At 42.1% G+C, this 19734-nt stretch overlaps 1 protein-coding gene across 5 annotated transcripts in view; it reads left to right on the top strand.

Moving 5' to 3' along the window:
• Positions 1-324: 324 nt before the first annotated feature.
• RGS6 (regulator of G protein signaling 6) overlaps positions 325-19734 on the top strand; it is a 278005-nt gene continuing 258595 nt past the window's right edge. Inside the window, exon 1 of one of the 5 annotated variants that reach the window (XM_050336209.1) lies at positions 325-1685. The gene's annotated coding sequence lies outside the window, so the exon portion shown is untranslated. Of the gene's footprint in view, positions 1686-4793; positions 5031-5084; positions 5236-5276; positions 5756-19734 lie in introns of those variants that run through there. The other 4 variants (XM_050336207.1, XM_050336210.1, XM_050336212.1 and 1 more) reach the window with 4 other exon arrangements.

Here is a 19734-nt window from a genome sequence, read left to right on the forward strand (position 1 = left end):
CTCTGAACGGTTCCTGTTAAGTCGTCTTTGTTCTTCTAGCTTGCATGATCCTTGTAGGTGTAGAAGTATACATTTGGCTTGACACTGTTTAAGTCATGGCTCAGAGACTGCCAGTGTACCTTACCTGCATTTTTCAATCTGACATGTTCAATTTCTGCAACACACGTTAATGTGGATCAATGGAAACCTCTGTGGGCTGAGATCCCCACAGGAGAATTCTCCCTATAGAGAAAGCACTCACACTCTTATAAACCTGGCATATGTGGCATCATTTCCTGTGCTGTTTCCTTCCTTAAAGGGTATGCATGAAGGACTCAGCACAGCAAGGCTCCTTATACTTAACTCTCGAAGGCTTAAATTTCCTGAGAATCTCTGAGATTGAGGTGGAAGGAAGAGCTCTTTTTCTGCAGACCTTATGTGTTTTGGTGCAACATGGTTGAAATCATTTGTCTAGTTGCTCCCTTTCTCTGCTGAATCCATATGGAACACAGCACACATAATAGAGTACTAGGAGTTTTTACAGCATACTTCCATAAAGACAAGCAAGGAATCACAGAGGGGTACCATCAAACAGTATCTGAGAGCACCGTATGTAGCACACAGAAAAAAAAGACAGCAAACGTCACTTGACCTGCCATTTGTTGGTCTCAATGACAAGATGCAGAATAACTTTTTTCTTCTGGTAGGTGAAGTAAGGTAAGTAAAATTAATGGCACCTCACAACTTACTCCTGCTGAAAGCTGGCATGAATCTGTACTGCCCATACACTTCCAAAGTGGCTACTCAAGCTAGTCACCAGTTCCATGCAGTTAATTGAATGTTTACAAAACAAAGGATCCTCTGTAAAAAGGCTGAGGAATTCAAGACTGCTGCTAAAGTCTGATACTCAAAAATGTACCATGAAATAAGGAAAGGGCTTTGAGCTGACATTAAAAAAACCAAACCTATAATAGGTGCAATAAAAGATATGCTAAAACCTCTTTAAAACTGCAAAGAAACTGTAACATAACGACTGCCTGAAACAAAATAGGAGAGAAGAATTAATCCCCCAGATAAGGTCTTATTTAGTTTGCTTTAACAAAGTCTGTAATGCCTATTGCTCTGCTGTTCTAATGATGTAGGATAAGACACAGGAGATAAGAAAAGCCAAGACACTGAAAACTGTTGTAAAACTAGGTCAGTATTAAATTAAACATTTTATGAAAAATATAACCTACCTTGAACAACTCTGAAAACCTCTTTGCTTTTTTTTCATGCCCTCAGCCAGACAGACACACGCTGCTGTACTGCCTTCATGGGAAAAAGCACCAGTTTCCTGACGACTGGACATCCCCCCTCCCCCGAACCAGCAGCTCTGTTTTTTCTTGTAATTAACAACTACTGAATATTTATGAAGTAAGTGTCACGGGGTAACACTTACTCATTGGATCAACAACGCTGTTGGTTTGCAAACTAAAAAGAAAACACTGGCCCTACCTCGGAGCACGGCAACCACTGACTGCAGCTGCACCAGCTTCTGCTTTTCCAAGCTTTTCAAGCACCAGGAGACGAGGATGCTATTGGCAGAAAGTTAGCAGTGTCTACTCTTTTTTTCAGATGATCACAAGGGAACATGCTGTGCTGTGACTCTTTTTCCCCGTGTGAAGAAGCTGTTGAAATACCCTGGAGACTCTCACTGTTGAGCTGTGAGTAAGAATTAGCACAAGCCCTCTGAGCATCTGTAACTCCAGAGTCACAGCCACGATATGCAGGGGTTGAAAACTGTACATTTCAAAGCTGATAAAATGACCTCTTTACAGCAATGAGGATAATACAGCTTTAAGAGAGTATTACTAGGCATGGGGGGAGTATTGTACTGCTGCAGTCTTCAGTAGATGATAGGATAACTTTATGAAAGGTGTGTTTTTGTACTTGAAATCTATGATAAAGAAAAGCTGATCAAATATTTTCAATAGTAAATGTTAGTAAAAATGAAAATTTTAACTCAGGTTCTTCAGTTTCAGTATCATTAGGGATAGGTGATATTCTATACCTGCTGTGGACTATGGTGGTCTCTTCTGGCTTTTAGACCTCATCATAAAGTACAGCAGCAAGGGAACAATAAAATTCTGCCCTACTGGCCAGAAAAATGTGTGCCAGTCCCTCCCCATGCATTCTTCCCCAGTGCTTACTGAGCCTAACAGTGTTTCAGATGGAAGGTCTTTTTCTGCAAACATTGCTGTATGTGCATAGTTCTATATCAACTCGAGATGTCCCACTGATCTAAATGGAACTGTTCCTGCATCTCTAATCATACTTGTCAAACCACTGGGAAAGAGGTTAAACTGAGAAACGATCTCTGTGATGAACTTAGTCTGACTACATTGTTTTCAGCATAAAGATCAGTGCAAATTCAAACCTAGCTTGGTTTTATCTGGTTTTAATTATGTTTCATTTATTTTAGTAGTTAATGCATGAAATTAAAAAATGTTGCTAAGCCATTTTTCTTCATACTATTTATTACTTCCATGGACCAAAGAACAGTTGCTACTTGAGAGAAGGAAATAAGACATGAAATATTATCCAAATCTGAAATGCCATTTAAACTGTTTTTATTTATCATTTTCCTTTCCTTTTGTTTGTACTTGTCGGCTACAATTTCTTCTGTTGAGCGTAATTAAAATAAGCACAATGGTCAGTTTTTCTTTAATGTTCTGATCAGCATCCTTTTTCAGCATCATGTCCTGCTGTAGTACAGTAATACTCAGCCTGGAAATACTGCCAGGAAACATACTGGTAGTTTCTTTGAATTCCAATGTTAATACACATGTGAAATATTCTCTATCAATCTTGTATTTTGAAAATTTCTATAGAACATGCATTTAAGTCTGAGTTAACCTAATATATTTAAGCACTGTGTAATGCATGTACATTTCTTTGAGGGAACTGTGAGAAAAAGACTGTGTAGAGCAGTCATGAAACAGTTTTTCCTGAACAAACCTGATAAAAGACACTGAAATATTTAATCCTTGATATTACAAGTAGTCATACCCTGGCATAACTCAATATAACTATTGATTTAAAGTGCTTTGCTGAGAATATTTCTGTAAAAAAAGAAATCTTTACTTCATAGGTAGCCATTCTCTCTTTCCTCCTTTGCCAGACAACCTTGTGTGTGGCAAATAATGTATAACATGCTTGGGTTAATCATGACAAGTATTTTAAATTTAAACTTGATATAAATGGAACTACTTCTTAGATTCATTTTATTTAAAAAAAAGGATCCCAAAAATATTCTGTGATGTCTGAGAGGTGCTATCTCTTTGAACAAAAAAATCAGGGAAGGTCCACCAAGATCAGAATGCTTTAATCTGCCACAGAAGTTTTTAAATGCCGCAGAAGTTTTTAAATGCCCACAGCTGAAATCTGAACGAAATCAATTGAATCACCACCCTGTGAAGTCTAGTAAGGGTCAATGTGCTTGTGTGAGGCACAGCTGCAGATTTTTGCCACTAAGATGCAATTTTGAGTGTGACAGGTAAATAAATGTATAGTGTGTGATGATGAAGGACATTTTAGAAGAAGCATGTACAAACTGTACAGGCTGGAACCTGGCTTTTGCAAGACTAAGGAAAGAGTAGCCAATAATGGTAGAGATGGTGATATTGATCCAGTAGAAATGGAAGTGATGTAGAGTTGCACCAGAAATAAATTTTTCTTCTTAATTTAACATTCGAATTATTGCAGCAGTGTAGTGTACCAGACATCACCAGAAGGCATGCTGGGCAGACTGCAACCATAAAATAACAGGATATCCCTGCACATGATAGCTTTTGGTGTCAGTCATCAGGTTTGTGAAATTTAACCCTAGTTTTGATAAGATGTTAGGAAAGGGGGGGAACAGGGTCACCACAGAAGGCCTTTAAGGAAAGCCACACAGGTCAGTAAAGTAGCCTTTCCTCTGTGCAGCTGACAGCCTTAAGAACTCCGTGCAGAGTTTCAACAGTGATAGTGAGTCCAATGTTTGGAAACCAAAGCTTGGAAATGCACAAATTTTAGCACAGCGATAGGCGTGGGTGCCTCCTGTCAGTGGTCTGCCCTACTGCTTTCCAGCATATGGCTTTCAGACCTGACAGTCAATTTTGGGCATGGTGGGCTTAATTTGCCTTCTAGAGGAAAAGGGAGTAAAAATCTCATCCAACAGAGAAATCGGTGAATAATATCCATAGGAAGTATGCAAGCTACTTTGCATACCTAATTAATGTGTGGAAACTCCTCCTAGCCAACAGCAATGGCTTTTGCCTATGGGACAGGTCTGTGTAAAAGAGCTGGGTCTCCAAACCATTTTGTTGAGATGTGGTGGTTGTTAGGACTGATGCTGGTGTGCGGAGCCCTGAACATCTTGTGAGCCCAGCCATTAGCTAGGAAATCCTGGCTGTTGGAGGAGTGTCACCCAGAGATGAGGCTTTCCTGGTCTCAGGTGAAAGAATTTTGCAGAACGCTTTAATTGAGCTATGCAACACATAATCAAGAGTGCAACACAGATACAAAGCCCGGCCCCGGGGGCTGCGCCGAGTGCCCCAGAAGCAGCCGGGGTGGCGGGACGTGGAGGCTGAAGCTTCCTCCCCGTCACCGGCAAGGGCGGCCGGCTCGGCACCGGGGGGAAGCGGCGGCGGTGCCGGGCGGGGGAGGCGCGGCCGGGCCGCCCGCAGCGGGCGCTGCTGCGGTGGGGCCGGGGCCGCCCCGTCACCGCCCCCGCTCGCCGGGCGGAGGGTCGGGCGGCGGCAGCGCGGAGCCGGGCGGGGCGGGCGGGTGCCGTGTGCCCGCTGTGTGCCCGCTGTGCTTTGGTGCCAGCGGCGTCGCCCCGGCCGCCGTCCCTGCCGCAGCCTGAGGGGCGCTGAGGAGAACGGGAGGTTTTTGGAAGAGGCGCGGAGAGGAGCCCGGGCTGACCGCCGGCCCCGCCCGCAGGCTCACGCCATGCAGAGGGCGCTTCCCCGTGCCTGAGGAGAGGCGAAGGGGCGGCCGGGGACGGCGGCGTAGCGGTTGCTAAGGTAATGGGAGTGGGCTGCTCTCCTTGCCGCTGTTTTCCTGCTTATCCGCATCTGTGTGGCGAGCGGTTGCCGCTCGGCTCTGCCCTGGCAGCGGGATCCCGGCGCTGGTCCCGCCGCCGAGAGCGGAGCCCCGAACCCCGGCGGGAGCGGCTCTGCGGGCGGCACCGGCGCTGGCAGGTCGCTCCCAGTCGGGAGTAGCGGACAGGTGCGAGGCGGGGTGTGTGTGTGTGTCTGTTTTCGGCTTCGGAGAAGGACTAGGAGGAGCAAGCATTGGGGTACAGCTTGAAGGGGGAGCTGGTGCCCTGTGGGAAAACTTGGAAACTGTTTCGCCTCGGTAGCGTATATGGCAATAATACACTTCCATCCGCCGACAAAGTGCGTTTGCATGAAGACAGATCGGTGTGTGAGAGTAAAGCTGCCAGGCACTCTCCTTCCAGAGCCTTCATCTCCTGTGACACTAAAAGCATCTTCTTAGTCACTAGCTGTGATGGCATAAATAGAGGAGTAGGTTGCGGTGCCAGTAAGAAGCTTCAAGTGTTTTTCTCTGAGGAAGATGCAGATTTTTGTATAGATACCGGTAAGCTGCCGCTTATACGCTGCAGACATAATAGCAGACAGGGCTGCCGCTCCAAGGAGCTGACTGCGCCTGTGGCTCGGAGCTTGGCGTCCCGTCTGCATCGGCGCTGCCCTCGCTGCCGGACGGAGCCCTCCCTGGGACGGCCTAGGTAAGTCGGGGCTTCCTTCAGCTGACCTGCAAGGGGCTTGCTAGAAAGGCATCCCAGTTATAGCCTGCGTGGTGCAGAGCACCATGACGCTTTCGAATGCTTCCCTGAAATTAAAGATAGGCATAAATGCTCTTGATTGTTTTTATTTGCTGACTGCCAGTGTGAAAAGATTGGAAAGCAGGAAAATCTGTCTTTACTAAATAAAGTCATACTGTAAAACTAATCTTTGTGTCAGTGTGTTACAATAGATATTGGCGATTTCCCACCCCAAAGAAAGCTATGTTTCATTTGTGTTTGTGTGTTTGTGAGCTGTGAGTGTGAAAAGCGTAAAGGTATAGTGATTTTTGTAATTGCTTACTGAAGCACATAGTGGAAGAGGTTAACTGTAGTTCAAAGCTTTGGGGATTTAAAACATTTAATATCATCCTGAATATTCTCCAAGTCCAGTCAAGTTTATTTTGAAGTATAAGGTTGTGTATATTTGATATAATAAATTTCTTTTTTTTTTTTTTAATGCCAGATTTATTCTAATTTTGCAGATTGGAAGAACTAGCAATTATTTACTGTGTAGTTGTGATCCATAATACTTTCTCACCAGCTAATTTGGGACACTTTCACTACATTTCCTTGTAAATCCGCTTTAAAAAGAGGTCGGATGTTCGAGAACTGTTACTGACTTGAGGGCATGTGGTTACGAGCATAGAATAATAGTGTTCATTGCTTAAATATGCATGTGAAATGCTGAAGAAACTGTTTAGACTCCACAAATATTGACTTTATTTTTAGATGAGCTGTTCCTTTTTCTAATGACCCAGCTGATAGAACAACTGATGACCAGCATTCCAGTTTCCTTTCTAACGGGCTACAAGTGTAGTGGAGTTTAGATAGCCCTTCCTTTTCCCATTCTGAACTGTATTGGAAGGAGAAGTAGTTGTTTGCTACATGTCTTATACTGAGGTTTATGGTATTAGATGTTTGAAGATTACTGTTCACCTACCTGACTGATTTTTTCTGTTTTATTTTCTTACTACCTGTTCCTTCTAAGAAAAGGTGCAATAAGAAGCTGCATATGGTCATTCTCAATGCTACTTGCCTTAGCTTCTCTCTGACAGTTCCCATGATGCAGATATCTATTTTAATCAATGAATCTTGAGGATAAGAGGAAAAGGTATGTCCTCTTGAATCAGCAGTTACCTCCTTGCTAACTGCTTACAAGGTGTTTCAGTGTCTAGCATGGAATTCTGGTGGAGCACACTGGTATGGCAGAGGTGAGCAGAGCACTTTTGATTCATGGGAGTAACTCTCCTTTTGTTAATGTTTCTGAGGCAGCTGGAGGAAAGCTGAGTTTATAGACTGGAAATGCTAGGCTCTGTCAACGTCCCTTTGAGCAGCCAAGAAGGGGAGAAAAGGAGAGGGCAGTCCTGTCCCAGCAGACTGCAGCAAACTAACAGATGGTGGGGAAAGAGAAGAAGCTGATGTATGTGGAGTAGCAGGAAGAGAAAATAGCTGCAGTGTGTCATTTCAACATGTACGTTCAGATGCTGTTAGTTACTCTATGGTGAAACTTCGGAATCTTGCAGTGCCATGGCTCTGCAAATTCTAACAGGAATACAAGGTTGTTGCGAGGTGGTTACTTTTTTCTCTGCTTGGCAAGGAGTCCTCAGCTTTTCAAGAAGGAGGACAGCTAGACCTGGAGGCTTTAGCCAGGTATACCTGTGATATCTAAGTCAAACACTGCAGTTGTACAGTGGCAGCAGAACACGAGCAAGCTGCTTTTCCCTTGCCCAGTGTTAGAAGAGTACAGTTTTACCCTTATGATGGGTTGTTGTATTGTTTGTGCTCATCATCTGAAGCTTCAGTTGCATTTCTGCAAGCACACATAGGTGCTCTAGAGGGGAGATCGTAGAAATAAACAGGTCCACTTCAGACAGCTCTGGACTGTTTCAGGGGACAAATATTGCACCTAGTTGTTGGAACTGAAATGCTCCTGGTTCCTTATGGGACTCTTCTCAGCTTCTTCATGACTGCATTATTGTCTGTGTCAATTCATACCACAGTATTAAAATTAAAAAGAAAACCTGGGTACAATAAGAAAATTATGTTGATAGTTTGGGTGTTTCTTGGTGTCATACTTTGTGAACTGCTGTCATCAATGTGGTGTATGACAGTACTCTGCCATGTGAAGTATTAAATGAAATGTAAGCGAGAGATCATGGCCCAGTGTTATCACTGAAGGTGTAGTAGTACTTTTAACCCTAAATGCTTGCAGCTCTGTCAGCGTATGAGAGACAAGCTGACCAGAGCTGTGCTGGCCAAGCACATTTCAGAAACACCTGGGTGCCTGTAAGTGGTGTTGGATATCACCTTGGGTTTTTTTTGGAAGATAATAATAGACATATCATGGAGAGTTCTAAACTGTTGGATCACAATTTTCCTTTAATGATAGAGTGGCTTTTAAATTTTCTTAAGGATGGTATTAATGTTAGTGAATCCACAGTGTTTTCTTAATCTATATGAATTTTACCATGAAAAGACATTTCCGTGATTTCAGTTACTGTTTCCAGATGAAATAATAGCATTTTGTGGTGACTGAGGAATGAGCTCATTTCTATTGTTGTGCTCTATCTATGAAGAGGAGCAAGAAAGGGGAGCTAATTTGTGTTTTACTTGTTGGTTGTCAAGCTCTAGAAAGATTGTGGAGTCAAGGAAGACTGCTGCTATCCATGTGTATTGCATCATATCTCATACTATTTTTTAACATCTCTGTAGCTGGTGGCAAAGAATGTGGAGAGAAGAAAGAAAAGCAGATTAAAATTTCAGTGAGCAATAAGGTTCTGATACTTTGACATCCTGGAAGCTCTGCATTGTCATGCTGGAAACAGCTCTCTTCCTAGACTTAGCAGCAGCAGAGTAAGGCACAGGTACTGTCCTTTGCCTACACTGGGGTGCTGGGGACCATGAGGCAGTGAAGAGGAATTAGGTCCAAACTAAAAACATATCCCAGTGGAAAGGGACAATATTTAATCTTTTTTTACTATGCTTATGGAACCTGGCATCAGTGGTGAAAGGTTCACAGGGTAGTTAAAAGCTCCTCAGATTGTTTACTACACACCTACTGTGCTATTGGGGTGTATGTTGAGCTAGTGGTAACTAATGGTTTGAAAGTCGGGGTTGAGATGTCCAATTCATTATGTCTCTGTTGTTATGTGAATATGGGAAGTCACTTAATTTCATTGTGATTTAGTTTATAATTCTGTAAAAGAAAATACCTCTGTCACAGATAAGAAAATAGTTTCAGATTAGGAGTTCACTAGTGCAACAGCAAACTAGCATAGACATGATTAGCTCAATTAAAGGAACTGTCTTTATTGGAGTATTATAGCATAACAGCAGCAGTAGTAAAGTATGTTAGTATTTATAATGTATGTAGCATATATTGGTATTTGTAGTAGTCCAGTTCTGGCATTGTAAAGTTCAAGTTAGATGAACCACAGCAGTGGGATTTGTAGACTCTGCTGAACTGTGTGGGAGTGTGGACTTGAGCTAGCTAATTTAGGAGTGGCTTAGATGCTTTTTACATTGCAATTACTGAAGTGATTTGTGTGTAATTTGCATCTGAAAAGGATGTGTGCTGTTGTGATAAACAGGAGAGCACTGAAATCATAGTATATTGCATCATGTCCTTGAAGTAGGTGGGATGCAGCCAGGATGCAGCCAGTTGTGTTCACTTGCACTAGGGGTATTGGATGGTGCCACATCTTCAAGGACACATATGCTTTTGGGTAGCAAATTTCACATTTAGTTTGATTGCAGGATACTTGCAATTTTCCCTCCTCTTGAGATGAACAACCAGCAAGAATTCTCAGCACTTTGAGGTGCTTTAAATGAGATTGTGCAGTCGCCGATCAATGCAGGGGTGGATTAGTTCTATCAACTTTCATAAGATTGCTTGAAGGGAGCTTCATTTTAGCAATCTCTGTTTGGAACAAGGAGTTTAAGTGGAGTAAATCTGAATTTGGAATCTAACAGGCACTGAGACCTATGGGGGCTTGTTTGTTTGTTTTATTTTAGTATTTTCTTACCAATCTGTATTTAAGCATCCATTATTCTGTGCTTCTCATTCAGTTGTGTCTTTGAATCAATTTTCTTCAGTTGTTTTCAACTTACTAGGTGCAGTGTAAAACACAAAATGCAGCCCATCCCCCAGAAGTAGCTTACTGTGATTGCAGTTAGTATTTTCTATGGTACATAAAGTGCAAGGCACTTGCAGAGATGGTGTCTTTGATGGACCAGCTTCATAGAACAGGATGCACTTAGTACACCTTAACTGATCTAAGGCAAGATGATTTTTCAAAGGCGGCTTTATACTGGAGAATGGATTAGAAGTCTACCCTCAAGCTTTGTATTATCAGTGCAGTTACTCATTTTCCACAGGGAATGATTCTGGCCAATAAGTTGGCATTGTTGCAAAAAGCCAAAATACAGCTTCAGCTGTCTGCTTTGTAACTGCTCTTTGTAGGCTGATAATGTGTTGTAAATACTTCTGTAGCTTGGGATCACCAATTCACATGATATTCAAAGTTGTGCTATATCTTTCTCTTCGCATTTCTGAATTTCAATAGCACTGACACTTTAGTTACATATTCAGCATATATTTGCTATTACATTCTTTGCAGTTATCCTTGTTAACAGCATGTTGGCTCAGAGCCTTTCCAAGAGCCCTTGCACTCACACCACTATTATTTTATTGGAAGAGATATTGATTACAGGTGAATACTGCATTTCTTGTTTGAATTCTTTGGAAGAGGGATGGATGTATTGGCAGTTTCTTCCTGGGTACAACATCATTCTGGTCCATTAAAATTAAATTTAGTATGCAAGTGCCCATTTTAACGATTGATTTCATAAAGGGAGAAAATTGCCTAGTTAATCAGGCATTCATATGTCAATATTCGCTACCATTCGCCTTCATACCATTTTTCCTTCTGGTTATTTTGCTCTTTTTATTTATCTATTAGATACTATATTGAGAACTCTGAAAGTGGGAAAGTTCTTCCTCTTAAGTCAGCAATGGTTCCAGCACACCTTGGGATGGAGAGATCAGAAAACAGGTAGTGTGTATTTCTGTATTTAAAACAAAAAAGAGAGAATGCCTCTAGTTTGGCGTCAGGGAAGTCAGGACTTGGTCAGTGTTAATTGCCAAGAAAGTTACTTTATATTGGCTTCCACCCCTAGGTCTCCTGGATGTAGCATCCAGTTGCAGACAGTATTTTCAGCATTCTAAAATAGCTACAAATATCTGCAGATTTAGAAATACGTAAAATGGAAATGGAGTGTGGCGTCATGAGGGAAGGAGAGGAGAGTAATCCACTTCAATGGTTTATCAAGAAACAACCTGATCATCTGCCACGTGACTGAGGCAGATCACCAGTGGCTAACACAAATGGAACAACTGGAACTGTCCATCCTTAGCATTGTCTGTTAGAAAGTTATGTGACAGGATGAGCTCTATCACAGGTGTCTCAGAGAGAAAATTGCTCAAGACCATGGAGAGCACCCTTTTTGGAGGTGGTATGAGGCCTTGGTGACCCCTGGTTAGCAATATTCTGCTTAGACTACTACACCATGAATTTGTTCTTTTTATTAATGGACATACATAATTGGGAACAGCAATTGGAGAGGAGTACCTATAGAAGCCTACAGAATGCTCACATTGGATTACACAGGGGGCTGAGTTTAAACTTGCAGACTGTATCTGTCTGCAGGAAACCAAGTAACTTGGATTGACTCATGTCTGAGAGCTAGTTTGGTCTAAATGATGGCCTTGTCCATACTGCATATCCATGGCCAGAGGGGTCTCAGACCTCTGGCCCCCAGATGGTATTCTCTGTGACCTGAAGATAAGGTGATCATTGTATATGGGTTTTTTCCAAGCACAGTGTTTAATAAAAACTGTGAGACTGTCCTGCAGCTGACCATAATGGATGAGGTTATGCATTGCAGGACTTGGGACATGTTGAGAAGCTGTGTGGTGTTGCAGAACCTATTGAGAGACTGATGCAGGAATGGCTAAGCAGGAAGCAAGTCCTGTATAAGATCATCCATGCTGCTGCTTTGGAGCAAGTACTGATGGCAGAGAATTGTATTCCCAGACTTATGCCCTCTTAGGTTTGGAGCTCTACCAAAGAGAACCTGGGAGCAAATTAGTGATTAAGCACTGTGGGTGATCAGGAGCCCAAAGCTTGCTCCCTGCCCTGTGTGGAAACATAGATGTATCTGAAGGATGCTTTGAGGCACGTATTCCACAGGATAAGCACTTAGTTATGCAAGGGGATTACACCTTTAGAAAATGTCTGTAAGAGTAGTAGAAATTGGAAATGACAGCCTTCATCAGGATCCCAGTTTCCCAAAGAGAAGAAAAAGGGAGTGTCTGGAATTAGGTCCTTTCTTCTTGCTCTGTCAGAGTGAGACAAAAATGTTTCTCCTAGTTCACTGGCCTAGATGGATAGTCGCCTTTCATCCCAACAGTTGTACAATGAGAGTGTTGAGATCTAGTGCTTCAGCACAGGGTACCCTGTGAACAGAAAAAGAAGGAATAGGGTCCTTTAGAGTCCTTGAATTCTCCCAGTGTGTACACAAAAATGCTTTCCCACAAACAAAAAGGAATTTGTTTGGCAAAGATTTGAATATTAAGTGCAGTTGCTAGAAGTGTTTATAATTCCTTCCTTAAAAAAGGCAACAGACTGATTATTGTTGATAGTACTGCAACGCTTGGCACTTGCAAGGAGGGGCAGAAGGTCTGGGATAATCTTCTTCTAGGAAACTATTTTCAGAGTAACTTCCGTTACAATTTGATGTCCAAAACAGTAATTGGAAGGATTTTCAGATGCTTTGGGAGCTGTACTTCACTGATAGGAACCGGACTTCCTTTGTTGTTCCTCTATGCAGGGGAGCAATGCTGTGGTATCTAGAGTGGCACCAGACCCTTCAATCTGTCACTGCTGACTGTGGTGTGGCTCCCACTGTGGGGATGCCCTGCCCCTGTTTCACTAACCCTTTATATCCTCTTCATCTGGTTCAGGGGAGGAACATGAAGAGTCTCGATCTACTGGGCACAGTGGTTAGCAGTGCCATGTATAACACCAGCATTTTCACCTCCTCACTAGTAAGTCAACTGATGGAGATGGTGGAGTTTTGATCTCTGCTCCAGTCTTCCTGGCTTTTGCTCTATTCAAGTAGTTGTTATATCATTTCCTCTTTGGAAAGTTACTTTGCTTATCACGCAAGTTTAATTGTGAAGGAGGAGTAGAGGTGAATGTGCAGTACTTGGACTGAGCTACACCAGTCGAAAGCAGAGTATATCCCAGGTAGGACCTGGAGTTCCTCTGGTTGATGTATTCACCTTGGTCAACAAGATCACTTCTATGATATGCTGTATGTTGTCCTCAAGTATACACACCTTGCTTGGCATGATCAAGTCCTGGTTTAATGAATAATAATTAACTAGAAAAAGAACATGAAGATAAGTTTCTTCACAGTGCAGTTTTAAAGAGATTTATGTAATGGATGAGAAATATCAACTAATACTAATGGGTTCTAATTGAATTCATAGTAAGTGATTTTTCCTTTCTTGTCCCTTCCCTCCTGTAACCTTAATAACATGACCTATTTGATCTAAATGTTCTAGCAGACTAGGTAGGGATTTTTCCTATTATGTAATTATCAGTTAAGCAAATAATGTGGTTATATGATTTCTCAGATGTGTGAGAAATCATGTAGTCTAGTTGTATTTCACTGATTAGAAAAAAATTAACTAGGTATTAATGATATGAAATTATATTTTACGCTGTGACTGTGTGCTAAAGCTCTAAATCTCTCATAATTTGACATTATTACTACATACCCGTTATAAGCTGCCCTTGAAATAAATTAATTACATAGCATAAAGGTAATTTCCATTTATTTTCACCCAGAAGTGTATTTCAGCTGAACAGTGCTGATAGATACCTGCATTGGAATTCAGTTAGTATATTCTGTCTTCTGGGATGTAGTTTTTCCATATTAATAACAAACTTTAATTTTATCTCAGATGTGCAAGAAATGTTTTGCACTGCAAATTTTGCTTATTAAGTTGATAACTTATCTAATAAAATACAGAATGAAAGTTGACATATGAACTTGTGTTGTTAAATCCAGGTGTTGTTTTCAAGAAATAGTTTTTTCACAGAATTTCTTCTAATTTTGTATTTCTTCTTTCTTTCTTTGTTATGTGTAAAACCCAGATCTATAAGGGCTCCTAGATGGGCTAATTTCTACGAAACAAATGGGGTAGTGTATCTGTAAGAGGTTTCTTAGAGCAATCATATTTACAATAGTATTTTCTTACAGCAGTCAAGGTGTTTGAGGACACTAATGGGAATCTCTTAAGTTAGTGTTCAGCTGTTTGTATTGAATTGACACATACAGAGAAGTTAAATGGTGATTAAAATGTAAAGGTTGTTGTCTTTGAAATTTTATCATTACACTTCTGTATCAATCAGAAACTCTAAAGAGGTGAACTGTGAAAAAAAATATTTCCTTGCTTTTTCAGAGCATATTTTTCATTGGTTATTCCAGTTTAAAGTTCACCGATCCTTTTCTGACATATGGGAGCCATAACTCTGCAGCTTCTGGGTTTTGGGAGGGTGTGAGGACTCTGATTAGATAAGAGAGAGAACTCTTGCTGTGATTCATTGCATTTTGTCAGTGGCTGCCTGTCTAGTCCAGTGTGCTTATGTTTCTTGGGGTAAAAGCAGATGTGCTCTATAATAAAGAAAAAATATAAAAAGGAAAAAATCAGTAAGAGGCAAATGTACCCTCTCTCTTTAGCATATTTTTGGGAGTATTTTTAAAGGCTTAATAGGTCATCTTTTCCATAAACAAGAAGTTGAAGACTGCTGATTTTCTCCTTGTGTGTGGCAGTGAGAGAATGGTTAGCACAAATGGTTTTCAATTTTATTTTTTTTTTATAGTTTTCAATGACTTCTAGCTGCTGAGGAGTCTAGAATACTGCAAGCATGGCTATTGTCAGAAAAACAGCTGTGGGAAAACAGCATCTTTGAACGTGAAAGTCGGAATTTCGAGGCCATTTATTTCTTGAAGAAATGCATCTAGATTGCTGGTGTGTGGATGCAGGCTGATGTGAGTTAGCCCCTGATAATACAGCAAACTGCCTGTAGGAGGGAGGAGCTGAAGTACTCTTCAGGTAGTAATTGGTGAAGCTCTTAGCTGGAGGCTGTGCGTGACTACTTCTAATTTTTCTGAAAGCTTAAGTAAAATGTTTGTTTTCATTCTTCTCAGCTAAGTGTAGCTGAAATTTCTTTATAAGACCAAGCTGGATTTACTTCTGGCTGATGCATCACAAACATATGCTTAGAGCAGGGTTCAGAGGACAAACTGTTTCCAGTCTCTGTAGTGTTGTAGGGTTGACTTTCTGCTTGCATTTGAAGGGACTGGGCTGACAGGAAAAATATGTAGAAAGAATAGATTTCAGTGGGATCCCTTGAAAAATTAGTCTGATTCCTTCACATCAGGCTATGAGGTTTTGTTTGTTTGTTTTTTATCAGAGAATTAATTAAAGAGTTGCAAATGTGGCATGTTAACATAGGGTTAGGGTAAAAAGCCCTTTACTTTGAACATGAACAGTTTCATTTGTGTTTGCAGCTAGTGGCCTGCATCATTAGAGCCCTACCTCTGGGTTCTCTACCCTTCTCCCTGGCGTTCTTTTCCCTGGCAGGGACGGAGAGGTGCTCTCCTGGGGCTATTCCAAAATTGCTCCTTGGTCAGAAGCGTTATTGCCTTGTAGCCAGTGGTTTGTTTGTGTCCATTGGGTGTTAAGTCAGTGCCACAATTCTCAGTGAGAATGCCCCATTTGAGAATTGGCTTGAGACCAGACTTTAGTATGGCAGGAGTACAGGAAAACAATCCAGGAGGTTCTTGGAAAGCATTGACTGTTACTTTCTGATGCATGTGGTGGAAGAACCAATGAGGAAAGGTATGCTGTTGGACCTTATACTAACTAACAAGGAAAATCTGGTTGGACACTTGAAGATTATGGGCAACTTTGGCTGTAGTGACCACAAAATTGTGGAGTTCAGTATACTGCTAGGAGGAAGCAGAATAATGAGTAAGATTGCAGCCCTGGACTTCAGGGGAGCTAATTTTGGCCTGGAACTTGCTAATGGGAAGAGGGGTCCAAGAGATGGTCAATATTCAAGGATCGCTTCCTCTACACTCAAGGCTGGTGAATCCCCAACCCTAGGGAAAAGGTGTAGAGGAAGGAAGACTTTCCCTTGATTGAGGAGAATTGTTTTAGAGACCACTTAGTCCAACTTGACATCCACAAGTCCATGGGCCCTGATCGGATGCACACGAGTGTTGAGGAAACCAGCAGACATCATTGCTAGGCTACTCACAATCATCTTTGAAATGTCATGGCAGTCAAGAGTGGTGTCCAAGGACTGGGAGAAAGCAAATGTCACCCCAGTCTTCAAAAAGGGCAAGAAGGAGGACCCAGGGAACTACAGACCAGTCAGCTTCACCTCAGTCCCCAGAAAAGCTATAAAATGGCTTACCTTGGAGGCCATCTCTAAACATGTGGAAGACAAGAAGGTGATCCGGAATAGTCAGCATGAATTCACCAAAGGGAAGTCATGCTTAACCAACCTGATTGCCTTCTATGATGGGACAACTGTCTGTATAAGTGACGGAAGAGGAGTAGATGTTGTCTACCTGGACTTCAGGAAGGCTTTTGACACTGTCTCCCATGACATCCTCACAGGCAAGCTCAGGAAGTGTGGACTGGATGTGTGTGTTGGAGGTGACTGCATGGAGGATGAATCGTGCCTTCTGTGAAAGAAAGAGTTTCTTGAGGAGAAGAGCAGTGACCCTGCCTTTGTCTAATGGACTGTTTGCAGGGACTGTTTGGCTAAAAGCTATAGTTAAGTTGATGCTATTGTTTCAGGACATGTTCAGGCATATTCCCCTGTGTTGGCTGTAAAGTTTTCTCCTATTGGACAACACTACTGACGATGTGTGTGTCCTACCCAATCACACCCCTTCCAAGTTACCTTATGGTCATGTACCCACCTCCCTGTTACATATTCATGTTAACCCCTCCTGGTTTTACATGTCTACTCCGTTTTTCCAGAACCCTCCTCAGCCTGCCCTATAAATACCCCCCATTTTGAATAAAGGCAGATCTGCCCCAGATCTGCCCAGGATCTACTTCCCTGTGCATCGAACCCTGCAGGTCTTGTGTCTTTATTCCTGAACCATGGCATATGTGAACAGTGAGGTGGTTTAAGAACTGGCTGAATGGCAGGTCTCAGGGAATTGTGATCAGTGGCACAGTCTGGTTGGAAGCCTGTCACTAGTGGTGTCCCCCAGAGATCAATACTGGGCCCAGTATTGTGTAACTTGCTCATTAATTACTTGGATGAAGGGACAGAATGCCTCCAGCAAGTTTACTGATGACACAAAACTGGGAGGAGTAGCTGATACCCCAGAATGCTGTGCAGCTCTTCAGAAAGATCTTGACTTGTTAGAGGGGTGGGGAGAGCGGAACTTTTTGAAATTCAACAAAGTGGGGGGTCCTGCTCCTGGGGAAGAATAGTCTGATGCACCAGTACAAGCTGGGGTCTGACCTGCTGGAGAGCAGTGCTGTGGAGAAGGACCTGGGGGTCCTGGTGGACAACAAGCTGTCCATGAGCCAGTACTCCAAGCCAAGCACTGGCCAAGAAGACCAATGAAATCCTGGGCTGCATTAGGAAGAGCATTGCCAGCCGGTTGAGGGAGGTGATCCTGCCACTCTATTCACCCATGCTGAGGCCACATGTGGGATCCTGTGTCCAGTTGTGTTCTCCTCAGTACAAGAGACATGGAGCTTCTGGAGTGAGTCCAGTGAAGGACTATGATGATGATTAGGGGACTGGACCATCAGTCTTACAAGGAAAGGCTGATGGAGCTGGGCCTGTTCAGTTTCAAGAAGAGACAACTGAGGTGGAGAGATCTCATCAATGTCTAAGTATCTGAAGGGAGGGTGTCAGAAGGCAGAGCCAGGCTCCTCCAAGTGGTACCAAGCAAAAGAACAAGAGACAACAGGCAGAAGCTAAACCACAGGAAATTCCACCTGAATATGAGGAAGAACTTCTTTGCTAGTAGGTGACTGTTCACTGGAACAGTTGCCTAGAGCAGTTGTGGAGTCTCCTTTTCTGGAGATACTCATAAGCCATCTGTACACAGTTCTGAGTAATGTGCTCTAGGGGCCCTGCTTTAGCCAGGACATTGGACTAGATGACCTCCAATACTCTCTTCCAATACAAACCATTCTGCAGTTGTGTGAAGCAGTCCTGCATCACTGGGTGCTGAGCTCCGGTCAACTCCCATATATTAAAAAGCATAGGTGTAACAGGATCCTTGGGACCCAGCATTGCTGTGCTTTCACCTGGAAGAGCCAAGAGCATTCCCTTGTCATATCACTGTCTTATTTTATCTGTAGTCTTTTTTTCCTGTAGGAAATACTATCTGAGAAATGATTATGTGTTTGTTTGTTTGTTTGTTTTAAATCAATCTAGAAGAAAGAGAAAAAACTTGGGCAATGGTCAGAGCTGTCACAATTCCTCAAGGGCCCTGGCTTGGCCTACTAAGGCCCATCTCAGCAGCAGTAATGTCTGGGCTATGTGGAGGGGATGTCAACACTTGTCTCTGCTCCAGGGTGCACCTCAGTCCTACCAACCTTATTCTCTGAGATGTCCATCTTGCTGTCACTCCTAAAGCAGCTCCTGCTGCTCCTGACTGAAATCCAGTAGGAGATGCTGGGCACTAGTGGGAATCACTTTTGCAAATTTCTGTCTTCCAGCAACAGGTTGGTCCATTCGTATTGATTACCTTATGTAGACCTCCAAAGCAGTTGGTGGCTCCTTCAATGTAACCATGAACAGCATGCAAGCTACTACTGCATTTGTACAAGATATTATTGTCTTGTTGCACTAGAGTAGATGAAAAGCTTCGAGAATTGCTATGGGGGAAAATCCTGAAGTATGAGAAAAGATCAAGTGAGCTGACAGTATAACAAGAGAACAGAATTTTAAATGTGGACATTCAAAGTGAATAATGCAATGAGTGAAGCGCAGCTAAGTAATGCTGCAGAGGGCTTTTTGATTAGAAATTGTAATTTTGTTCTTTTAAGAGCATTACTTAATTGAAAGTTAATTGTAATTGTTTTCTTTTAAAGTATGCTTATAAAATCTCACATATAATGTAAGTGGTGAATGTGGTCTTTATATATGGTAGGTGAAGCTGAAACTCAGGTGACTTGACGTATGCTTTCAACTCTGCTTTGTAACTGCCTTCAAAAAGTTACATAAAATCTCTACCCTGTTCTTGATCCATTCAATTGAGTGATGATAACCAAGAGCCTAATTCTTCAGTGCCTTGAAATCATGACTAAGCAGTGTTGTGAAAATGTACCTTAGTGTAAATAATTCAAAGTGCTGTAATTTGAAAATGCTCTACCCTTCAACATTTGTGCTATTTGATTGTTTTTGCATCTAATAATTTTGCTTAGAGAATTTATTATGTTTCCTTTTTAGGTCATGACCTGGCACAACAGTGTAGTGTTTGGGCTTCTAGGAAGCCATGAGCTTTAATGGGAGTTAAAATAAATTTATTCCCTTTAAATATAAAACAGTGTCTAAATTGGTCTGAATATGCCTTTGAAAGGTGATCTGTATATATATTAATGTGAGCTTGAACTGTGTTACTGAATTTCAAAATTGATATGTACATGTACAAATGCATTTGTGCCCACTTGTGTGTGTGTGCACTTGTACTTTATATGGGAAATGAAAGAATCTGGATTGATGTAGATTATTAAACTTTGGTCTCTTTTATGTCTTGCTTAAAGAGGTATCTCAGCTGCTTCTGGCTTCATTGGGGGA

This window comes from Myiozetetes cayanensis, unplaced genomic scaffold (assembly GCF_022539395.1).
Source record: "Myiozetetes cayanensis isolate MyiCay16 unplaced genomic scaffold, myiCay2020 scf6-25, whole genome shotgun sequence".
NCBI classification, from domain to species: Eukaryota; Metazoa; Chordata; class Aves; order Passeriformes; family Tyrannidae; genus Myiozetetes; species Myiozetetes cayanensis.